The sequence below is a fragment of the Triticum aestivum genome, chromosome 1B, assembly GCF_018294505.1.
Source record: "Triticum aestivum cultivar Chinese Spring chromosome 1B, IWGSC CS RefSeq v2.1, whole genome shotgun sequence".
NCBI classification, from domain to species: Eukaryota; Viridiplantae; Streptophyta; class Magnoliopsida; order Poales; family Poaceae; genus Triticum; species Triticum aestivum.
In genome coordinates, this window is record NC_057795.1 from 334,925,882 (window position 1) to 334,937,195 (window position 11,314).

The window sequence follows — 11,314 nt, forward strand, 5'->3', positions numbered from 1 at the left end:
GCACCAGTCCATAAATGGATCGCTGGAGCTTGCACACTTTGTTAGCACCTTTAGGATAGATAAAACCTTCTGGTTGCATCATATACAACTCTTCTTTAAGAAATCCATCAAGGAATGCAGTTTTGACGTCCATTTGCAAGATTTCATAATCATAAAATGCGGCAATTGCTAACATGATTCTGACAGACTTAAGCAATGCTATGGGTGAGAAAGTCCCATCATAGTTAACTCCTTGAAATTGTCGAAAACCTTTCAAGACAAGTCGAGCTTTGTAGACAGTAACATTACCATCAGCATCAGTCTTCTTCTTGAAGATCCATTTATTCTCTATGGCTCGGTGATCATCGGGCAAGTCAACCAAAGTCCACACTTTGTTCTTATACATGGATCCTATCTCAGATTTCATGGCCTCAAGCCATTTATCAGAATCTAGGCTCATCATCGCTTCTTCATATTTGTAGGTTCGTCATGGTCTAGTAACATGACTTCCAGAATAGGATTACAATACCACTCTGGTGCGGAACGTGCTCTAGTTGACCTACGAGGTTCGGTAGTAACTTGATCTGAAGTTTCATGATAATTATCATTAGCTTCTTCTCTAGTTGGTGTAGGCGTCGATGGAACGGTTTTCTGTGATGAGCTACTTTCCAATTCGAGAGAAGGTACAATTACCTCATCAAGTTCTACTTTCCTCCCACTCACTTCTTTTGAGAGAAAACTCCTTCTCTAGAAATTTTCCATTCTTGGCAACAAAGATCTTGCCTTCGGATTTGTGGTAGAAGGTGTACCCAATTGTTTCCTTAGGGTATCCTATGAAGACGCACTTCTCCGATTTGGGTTCGAGCTTATCAGGCTGAAGCCTTTTGACATAAGTATCGCAACCCCAAACTTTAAGAAATGACAACTTATGTTTCTTGCCAAACCACAGTTCATACGGTGTCGTCTCAACGGATTTAGACGATGCCCTACTTAACGTGAATGCAGTTGTCTCTAATGCATAACCCTAAAATGATAGTGGTAATCGGTAAGAGACATCATAGATCGCACCATATCTAATAAAGTACGGTTACAACGTTCGGACACACCATTACACTGTGGTGTTTCACATGTCTTCAGTTGTGAAACTATTCCACATTTTTAAATGAAGGCCAAACTCGTAACTCAAATATTCGCCTCCATGATCAGATCGTAGAAACTTTATTTTCTTGTTATGATGATTTTCCACTTCACTCTGAAATTCTTTGAACTTTTCAAATGTTTCAGACTTGTGTTTCTTCAAGTTGATATACCCATACCTACTCAAATCATCTCTGAAGGTCAGAAAATAATGATAACCGCCGCGTGCCTCAATACTCATCGGACCGCATACATCGATATGTATTATTTCCAATAAGTCATTAGCGCGCTCTATTGTTCCGGAGAACGGAGTTTTAGTCATCTTGCCCATGAGGCATGGTTAGCAAGTATCAAATGATTCATAATCAGGTGATTCCAAAAGTCCATATGTATGGAGTTTCTTCATGCGCTTTACACCAGTATGACCTAAACGACAGTGACACAAGTATGTTGCACTATCATTATCAACTTTGGATCTTTTGGCATCAATATTATGAATATGCTTATCACTACGATCGAGATTTAATAAACCATTTACATTGGGTGTATGACCATAAAAGTTTTATACATGTAAATAGAACAACAATTATTATCTGACTTAAATGAATAACCGTATTGCAATAAACATGATTCAATCATATTCATGCTCAACGCAAACACCAAATAACATTAGTGAAAGGATCGATATAGTTGACTAGAGGGGAGGGGGGAGGGCGAATAGGCAACTAACAATTTTTAGCTTTTCTTTACCGAATTAAATTTTGCATCAAAGTAGGTTGTCTAGATATGCAACTAGGTGAGCAACCTATATGATGCAACAACAATAAGCACACAAGCAAGCAAAGGATATAACTCAATATAGCTTGCACAAGTAAAGGTGAGAGATAACCAAAAGCGGAACCGATAGAGACGAGGATGTGTTACCGAAGTTCCTTCCCTTTGAAGGGAAGTACGTCTTTGTTGGAGCGGTGTGGAGGCACAATGCTCCCCAAGAAGCCACTAGGGCCACTGTATTCTCCTCACGCCCTCACACAATGCGAGATGCCGTGATTCCACTATTGGTGCCCTTGGAGGCGGCGACCGAACCTTTACAAACAAGGTTGGGGAAATCTCCACAACTTAATTGGGGACTCCCAACGACACCACGAAGCTTCACCACAATGGACTATGGCTCCGCGGTGACCTCAATCATCTAGGGTGCTCAAACACCCAAGAGTAACAAGATCCGCAAGGGATTAGTGGGGGGAATCAAATTTCTCTTGGTGGAAGTGTAGATCAAGGTCTTCTCAACCAATCCCTAGAGAATCAACAAGTTTGATTAGCTAGGGAGAGAGATCGGGCGAAAATGGAGCTTGGCGCAACAATGGAGCTTGGGGGAAGAGGTAGGTCAACTTTGGAGAAGAAGACCTCCTTTTATAAAGGGGGCGAACAATCCAACTATTACCCCCCAACCAACCCCACAAAGGGTGGTACTACCGCAAAGGGAAGCAGTACTACCATTGGGATCAACGGTACTATCGCTCCCCCTCGCGGTACTACCGCACAGACTCGGAAGCAGGGGCGAGGCAGGAATTGGACACAGGGTGGTACTAGCCGCGGTGGTAGGGGCGGTACTACCGCTTGCGAGCGGTACTACCGCTTCTACTACCGCTGCCAGTGCTGCACAACCCGACACGAGAGGCAACACCCTCAAGTCGAGGCAATAGGAGACCAGTACTGTAGCGGTACTACGGCTGAGAGCCCCCAGGCGGTACTACTGCTGGGAAGCGGTACTGCCGCCTGTGGCTCTAGAGCGGTACTACTGCTGGGGTACGCGGTACTACCGCTGGGACCCAAAAAGCTCAGGAAGCAATGAGAAACTCCATCGAAGCGGGAAGGCTCTGAGGGTGCAAAGAGGATGTGTACGTGTTGATTCCACCCTAGCCTTGCCAATGCGGACCCCCCTCTTGATAGTACGGTGACTCCTACGAAACAAGTCCACCAAAACTGAAACGAAAGAGCTACACCATCTTCGCTTAAGACTCCGAGGGGAAGGAATCGTCTCATGCCAAACGATGAATCTCTGAAATACTCAATGCAAATGATTAGTCCACAAAAGCGTTGTCATCAATCACCAAAACTACATAGAGAGAGAGAGATATGCCTTAACAATCTCCTCCTTTTTGGTGGATTGATGACAACCCGGGATTTGCACAAGGGTAGGACATGAAACTAAAACGAATCCCGGAACTACAAAATATAGACGGGCTTCCCCTGAATGTGTGCACCTAATTAGAGGTGCCTTTGGAATGCAAGGCACACACATTAGGATCAACAATCCCCTTATATTTTATAGCCCGACAGCAATAGCAACAAGTAAAGATACATATAGCTTGGATGCAGAAGGGTAAGTGTGAGCAAGGTATATAACAGGATAAGCATGCAACTCACATACTACCAAAGTACTTGATAAACATAGATAATAAGGGATAAGGTAGCATATGTCTCACAGCATATGATGGGAACCAGGTCTCACAGGCACAGACCAAACCAAAGCAAAGAAAAGAGTTTGCGAGAAAGACAAAGCGAACAATCCACACAAACACACGCTTGCAACTCGACAACGACAAATCCCTAGACTCTCTCCCCCTTTGGAATCAAGACACCAAAAAGGCAAAGAGCGCTGCTACGGCTCCAGGTGATAGCAAATTGAGGATCTCTAGCATCACATCCCAGTGGGATCATTTGCACCGCCGTGATCGGTAGGAAACTGCTCGGTGTCTGAATCGGTCCACAGGCAATGCTGCTGAACCCACTCCTCCTCATCGGTGATCTTTCCCTCAGATCCGCTGGCAACTGTTGCACCCAACTGATGCATGAGCTCCTTGTGATGGCTCCGGGCCTTCTTCTCAGAAACATTAGCCATATACTGTCCATGAGACTCCATGCATAAGAGTTTCTTCATCTTGCACTTAATCTTCTTTGCCCATGAGGGCTCCACTCCAGAGGGCTCATAATCCTCATCATCATCGGCATCAGCCTCACCCTCGGTCTCCATGTCAGCAGCTTCACATGGAATCCTAGACCTAGGAGCCGGGGTGCCCAAGTTCTCCTACTTCCTCAGATGCTTGATCTCATGTGGGACTAACTCTCCAGTCTCCATCACAACCTTAGGATAGAGAAGCGCCCAAGCCTTCTCAATTAGCAACATGATAAACGGACCATAGATAGGTCACTTGCGCTCAGAGATGGCTGAGACAAGTTCAGACCACATGACATGGGAGATATCCAAGGACTCTCTAGTGTTTTCTTCCTTCTCATGCTGGCAGAAGAGAAGCATGTCCACAAGAAATGAGTGAACCATACCCAAGTTCCCAATACGGGGGAAGAGAGTATCTCAGAAGATGCGATGAAGGATGTCCAGAAAGGCAGGCAACTCATGCCATGGGAGTAGTGCTTAGCTTTGGGTTCAATCTTGCGGTGTCCTTACCCAGTGACAGAAAGGGTTGCAAGGCACGTATTGTATTGTTGCCATCGAGGATAACAAGATGGGGTTTATATCATATTGCTTGAGTTTATCCCTCTACATCATGTCATCTTTCTTAATGTGTTACTCTGTTCTTATGAACTTAATACTCTAGATGCATGCTGGATAGCGGTCGATGTGTGGGTAATAGTAGTAGATGCAGGCAGGAGTCGGTCTACTTGTTATGGATGTGATGCCTATATACATGACCATGCCTAGATAATCTCATAATTATTCGCTTTTCTATCAATTGCTCGACAGTAATTTGTTCACCCACCGTAATACTTATGCTCTTTAGAGAAGCCTCTAGTGAAACCTATGGCCCCCGGGTCTATCTCTTATCATATTTGCTTCCAATCTACTTTTATTTGCATCTTTATTTTCTACATCTATATTATAAAATACCAAAAATATATTTATCTTATCATACTATCTCTATCAGACCTCACTTTCGCAAGTGGCCGTGAAGGGATTGACAACCCCTTTGTCGCGTTGGTTGTGAGTTCTTTATTTGTTTGTGTAGGTTCGTGGGACTTGTTAAGGAGCCTCCTACTAGATTGATACCTTGGTTCTCAAAAACTGAGGGAGATACTTACGCTACTATTGCTGCATCACCCTCTCCTCTTCGAGGAAAACCAACGCAAGCTCAAGACGTAGCAGCTGGCCCAGCTAAAGGCCCACAAGATTTTGCGGACCATAATGGGCCGGCCCAGCTAAAGGCCCATGAGATTTCGCCGAACCTAATGGGCCGGCCCAGCTGAAGGCCCACAAAATTTTGAGGACCCTAGTAGGCCGACCCATTAATTGGCTGCCATGTTTTGGGCCAAATGTCGACCCATATTTGATCCGGTCCATTAATGGCCTGCCACGTTCCGAGCCTAATAATGGCCCATATGAGATCCGTCCCATTAAAAGCCTAACACGTTCTGGGCCAAATTACGGCCTAGATCAGGTCCGTCCCTTTAAGAGGCTTTGGGCTAAATTACGGCCCATATCAGATTCGGCCCGTCAATTGGATGCTATGCTTTTGGGCCCACTTGCTAAAGGCCCATTTAGTAATTCGGCCTGATATTAGTTTCAGACTGTTAAAGGCCCATTTAACCTTTCGGCCCTATATATATTTCGGCCTGTTAAAAGCCTGTCATATAGTTGGGTCTAACTATGACACCGTTTGCATCCGACCTGCTCACAGCCGATAATCTGGTTGGGCCAAACAAGGACCGAGACAATTTTGGCCTGTTATAAGCCCGTGATTTGATTGGCACAATCATGGGCCGGGGTCTATTTCGGCCTGCTGCCGGCCCGTGAGCTGTTCGGCACATTTCAGGCCCAACCTACTTTTCAGCCTCCTAAAAGCCCATTGAGTTTTCTTGGGAAAATAGGGCCGACGCTTTACTCGGCCTATTAAAGGCCTGAATCTACTAGTGGGCCAATTTACATTTAGGCCTGTTAACGGACCAACATGACGGGGCCCATGATGCGGATCATACATAGTGATTTGCATGATGGCCCGATTATGTACCATAATGTTACGTTTTGGCCGGTTTACTGCGAAGAGAGGATATATATACAGTAAAATAACTGCAGCATCGTGAATAAGAAAAAAACCTGGACTATACAATAAAGAAATTATGGCATATTACATCCACTGGGCATCAAAGTTCGCCACTATGATAATAAAGCACAGGCAGACAGCAGATTACATACACTGGGCATCAAAAATCGCCACCAGTGCAATTAAACACGCCGACAAAATAATATACAAAACCGACAGCACTTCAATAGAGTTCAAGAAAGGTTAGCCCTGCTCGGGAGCTGCAGCGCAAGCAGTTGAGCAAGCTGATGAGACTGCGCTTGTTTGACACTTATATCCTCCTCACTCTGAAAGATAAACAAAGCAGACAGATGACATGTTTTGCACATATAAGTATCAGTGCTGACAATTCATCACATTTCTTACTGACGAATAAAGTGACACAGTTTAAAATAGCATTAACACAATATGGTATTGTTCAGGTCAAGACATGGCAGGAAATGACATTGTGAAGGAGTTGGCAGCTTCACGACACCACTGGATTATAGATCAAGAACTCATAAGTATCAATGGTTAGTGTGCTGTCAATTTATCCCATTTCAGATTGGCAAAATAAGATCACTTGCTCTGTATAGTTTAATTTACATGGTATGAAGAAGGAACTTGGTTGTACAACTGAAAACTTAAATTGAGAAGGACAAACTTTTGTTTATGAACTACATAATAAACTTTAAACATGCAATTTGATGCAAACACCAAAAATAAACAGCTGTTGCAGTCATGCCTAACCAAATATACACAACAAAGTTTGAAGGCTTGAGAAGGACAAACTTACATTATTGGTGAAGGCAGGCTCTATAAAGCCCTTGTCCATGCTGATGGGGGGGGGGCAATTCAAGAAGTTTACCACAGAATCTTCTTCATAAGCATTGCCTTTATTCTACATTTTGTTAAGAGTAAATATAGATGTGACAATATAAGAAAAAATGGAGAATATTTAAGATAAGATGAAGAGTGATGCTACATAACCAAGTAGCTATAAATGTAAGTACAGCGATACAGGCAAAAGGTACAGCCAAGAGCAATGCAGAGCTAAACTTCTTCAGTACCATCGGTGTTATCCAACCTTATGGTAAGAGTAAATATAGATCTTATGTGTAGAAAATGGAGGGCAAAGGAAAATAAGCTGCAGAGTGATGGTACATGAACAACTACCTGTCAATATAAGTACACTGATAAAGGACAACAGGTACTTACAAGAACAATGCAGAGCTAAAAAATTCATTGGCATTGGATATATTCTACACTAATGTAACCATTCATACAGATCAGATAATTTGGAGCGAACAATTGATAAGCAAGCTATCATGCATACTGCTGTCACATAATGAACCAGGTATGTATGCAAGTACAGTGATACAGGACAACAGGTACTAACAAGAGCAAAGCAGCGGGCAGCATATTTGCGATATCCTGTCGTTCTTTTCAAACCGGAATTCTTTTCGAGCAGATTTCCTGCAAAAAAGATCCATAAGGCACATGCGGAAAAGTAGAAGTTCAAATTGTCATGCGATATCATAGACAGTACCTCATCCTCGGAACGAGACCAGTGCATAACAAGGTTTTTCCATTCAATGTCTTCTAAATTTAGCACAGGAGACTTCACCAGAAATTCGTTTATAGACTTGCCATCAAAGTGTGATTTCCTCAGGTAACACCGATACTGCTGCAATGCTTCCTTGAAAAGCGCAAGCAAGCTTTGCTCGTCATGACTATCCAGATTGACCCTCGCCTACTTACAACAATGTAATGTAAATCATTGATGTGTTCAATCAGCAGAAAACAGGAAAATAATCACCATGAATAATAGCACTTACACGTAAGTGGGACAGGAAGATGTGAAAATGGTGTTTGTCTTCACTATAATCTTCCCATGATGGGAATATATGCACGTAGTCCCTAACAACATTGAAAGCATTGTCTTTTAAACTGGGAATAACTGGAATGGGGTTCCAATCTGCAGGAATTGGCCGTCTCTGCAGTTGGGATAGGTCTTCGGCCGGTGGACTTGCTGTACTTTTTGCTGGAGTGGGATTTTTCTGTGGTACGGCTGGTGCTATGGCAACTGAAATCGGCATACCTTTTGCTGGAGTGCAGGTCCTGTGTGGTGGGGCTAGTGGTGTGGCCAGTGAAGTATGGGTACAGTCTGCTGGAGTCGGTCCTACGTTTTGTGTCACTGGTTGTACAACCAATATAAGTGGGGTGTTGTCTGATTTCTCCGGCACAACCACGTTTTTCAAGGACTTTGCTGGTGCTCCTTCAGGTTCGGCAATCACCCTCTTCCTTTTTGATGTCTGATGCACAAGAACAACATTTGAGTGGAAAAACATGGTATGATGACAGATGGAATATGTATTGATAATGGATGGGCATGGCATCTCGACATATATGATGAGTAAACTAAGCAGATGGCGGTGCAACAAAGTAGAAGAAATGCAAGACAACATATGCAAGATACGCGCAATCAATAAAACCTTGCCAAATTAGAACAGGCACCTTGATGGGTGAACATGACAGGCCATCTGCCTTTGACTCCTCGAGGTTAGAATAGTCATTAGGATCATATTCTGAACAAGAATCTACAGGTGGGGAGCGTATGAGTTTCATTGCATCCAGAATGGCACTCAATGCCTTGGTGCCAATTTTGTAAGTCATTGCAGTGTTCCACAATATTCTTCTGATGCGCGGATTCTGATATTCACTGTAATTACGTATAATATCTGAGAACCATGAAAACATAAATAGTTGTGAGATTATCTTTGTAATGCAGAGGATATTCTAATATAGGGGCGCCCCTGTAAACACTTGTGTGCTATCACTGGATTCTGATGAGAGAGCTCATGTGTGCTGTAATATGGTGCGTGCATTTATATAATCTGGCACAAGTACACAAAAAATAGGCTCCAGAAGTAAGGATAGTTGGCAGATGATAGGTTCATAATATACTGTATAGAGAGTTTATTGCCAAACCATGATAACAAGAGCACACAGCAACTAGGCAGATCATAGTGTACATAAAAGGGGTACACCATAACCACGATATATAAATCGGGAAAGTGGAACTGGCTTGAAAATACGGTGTTGTATTGCCGCTAGTAATTGAAAGCCTATCGATCACGTACAGGCCAGCTCTATCAGCTGTTGACTGCAGATGTCCCTGCTCCCCTTCCTGACAAGGAACATACTGTACGTACTAAATACAGAATAACAAAAGAGGAACATGTTAAAGAACAGAAGAGGAAGCATATTCTTGAGGTTCCGCTTCATTGCATACAATGTTGGTTGCCCACTCATGATGAATCACAGCGCCCAAAGAAATGCAATTCCATGTTGTCTCTCTATATGTGGCAATTTTGAACAAGAGTCATTAGGATCATATTCTGAACAAGAGTCAACAGGTGGGGAGCGTATGAGTTTCATTGCATCCAGAATGGCACTCAATGCCTTGGTGCCAATTTTGTAAGTCATTGCAGTGTTTAGCTTCAAGAGTGGACTGCTGCTAGTGCGACACAAAGCAGCTACACAGATCATAGTGTAGATATAACGGGAAAACCTTAAGCATCAGAGTAAAATCAGCAAAGTGGAACTTGCTGGAATATATGTGCTAGTATTGCCGGTACGGCTAGAAAGGCTTCGGATACCAGCTCTCTTCAACTGAAGGTGCGGTACTGTTAATATCAGTGTAACTCTCAAAGGCGACACAGCTCCCCGCATTTCCTTGCTATTCTTATAGGATTCAAGTGGGCAGGCCACTACAAATCCTATTCCTATGTTTACAAAATCCTACGAATCAAAGAGGCCCGAAGAGTTCAAAGTGTCCATCACAACCGACCGTATAGACCTCTACACTGCAAATGTCCCTGCTCATCTTCACTACAAGGAACATACTGTACTACTATCATACTCCCTCCATTCCAAAATATAAGTCTTGGTAGAGATTTCCACTATGGATCACATTACATATGTATCCAGATACATTTTTAGAGTGTAGATTCACTCATTTTGCTCCATATGTAGTCCATGGTGGAATCTATACAAGACTTGTATTTAGGAACGGAGAAAGTACTTATTAAAGAAGAACGGAAGAGGAACATGGTTAAGAAGAGCAAGCAGATTTTGGATAATAAAATGTTTGTTGCGCAGTGCCCACACATGATGAACCAGAGCACATTAAGAATGTAACTCCCTACTGTCTCTCGACCATTTCAGGCGGTTGGATGAAGATCCTATGTCTCCTAACCCTTCTTCTTCCTCGTCTCTGATTCTTCCCATATAGAACACCGCACGGGCCGTCGGCCGGACCACCGGCCCCCACCGCCTGTGTTCTCCGCCACCCCCACCCCCCACCTCCGCCCCCACCCGTGTCGAATTTTCTTTGTTCGGCGAGGCCCCACCACCGCCCCCACAACCACCGTCCCCACCCGAGCCCCTTCGTTCGCACCGGCGAACTCTGGCGAGCTCTGAAAAATCGACTGACCCAATTTTGAAATTTAGTCTACTGTGATTTAACTAGTGTGGAATATAAAAGGGGAAAACCATAAGCATTGGGAGTATAGTGTTGAGCATGCCATGGTGGATCTGAAGGTGCAAACCGGACAAAGGAAACTTCGCAACCAATGTTTGCTTTCAACTAGCATGTAAGTGATGGACAAGAAATCAGAGTAAAGCAGTGGCGATCTATTTTCTTGCTGCGATAAATAAGTTGAGCAGATACGAAAGAGTACCGCCTCTGGTGCGGCATCGTGTATGCATCTGCTGAGAATTTGATGGTGCTGCGGTAGCGATGGCTGTCGGCGGCATGGAAGCAGAGCTAGGAGGGTAGATGATGGCGGCGGGGCGTGGTGGACGAGATGGTCGTAGGAGTGGCGCCGGCAAGGTGGACGATGGCGGGGATGAAGCGAGAGGATGGGATGCAAGGATCCTGGTCCGAAGCCGTGGATGAGAGAGGTCGATCTCTTGTAATGGATGGCGGCGTCAGGGTATCAGCTCCGGCATGGTGGAGGAGGACGGCGGTGGATGGGGTGGCGGACGGAGGAGGCTGGGGTGGAGAGGGTGTTTTGGCGCCCACGGAGTACGAATGGGGAAAGGGAGGTAGAGAG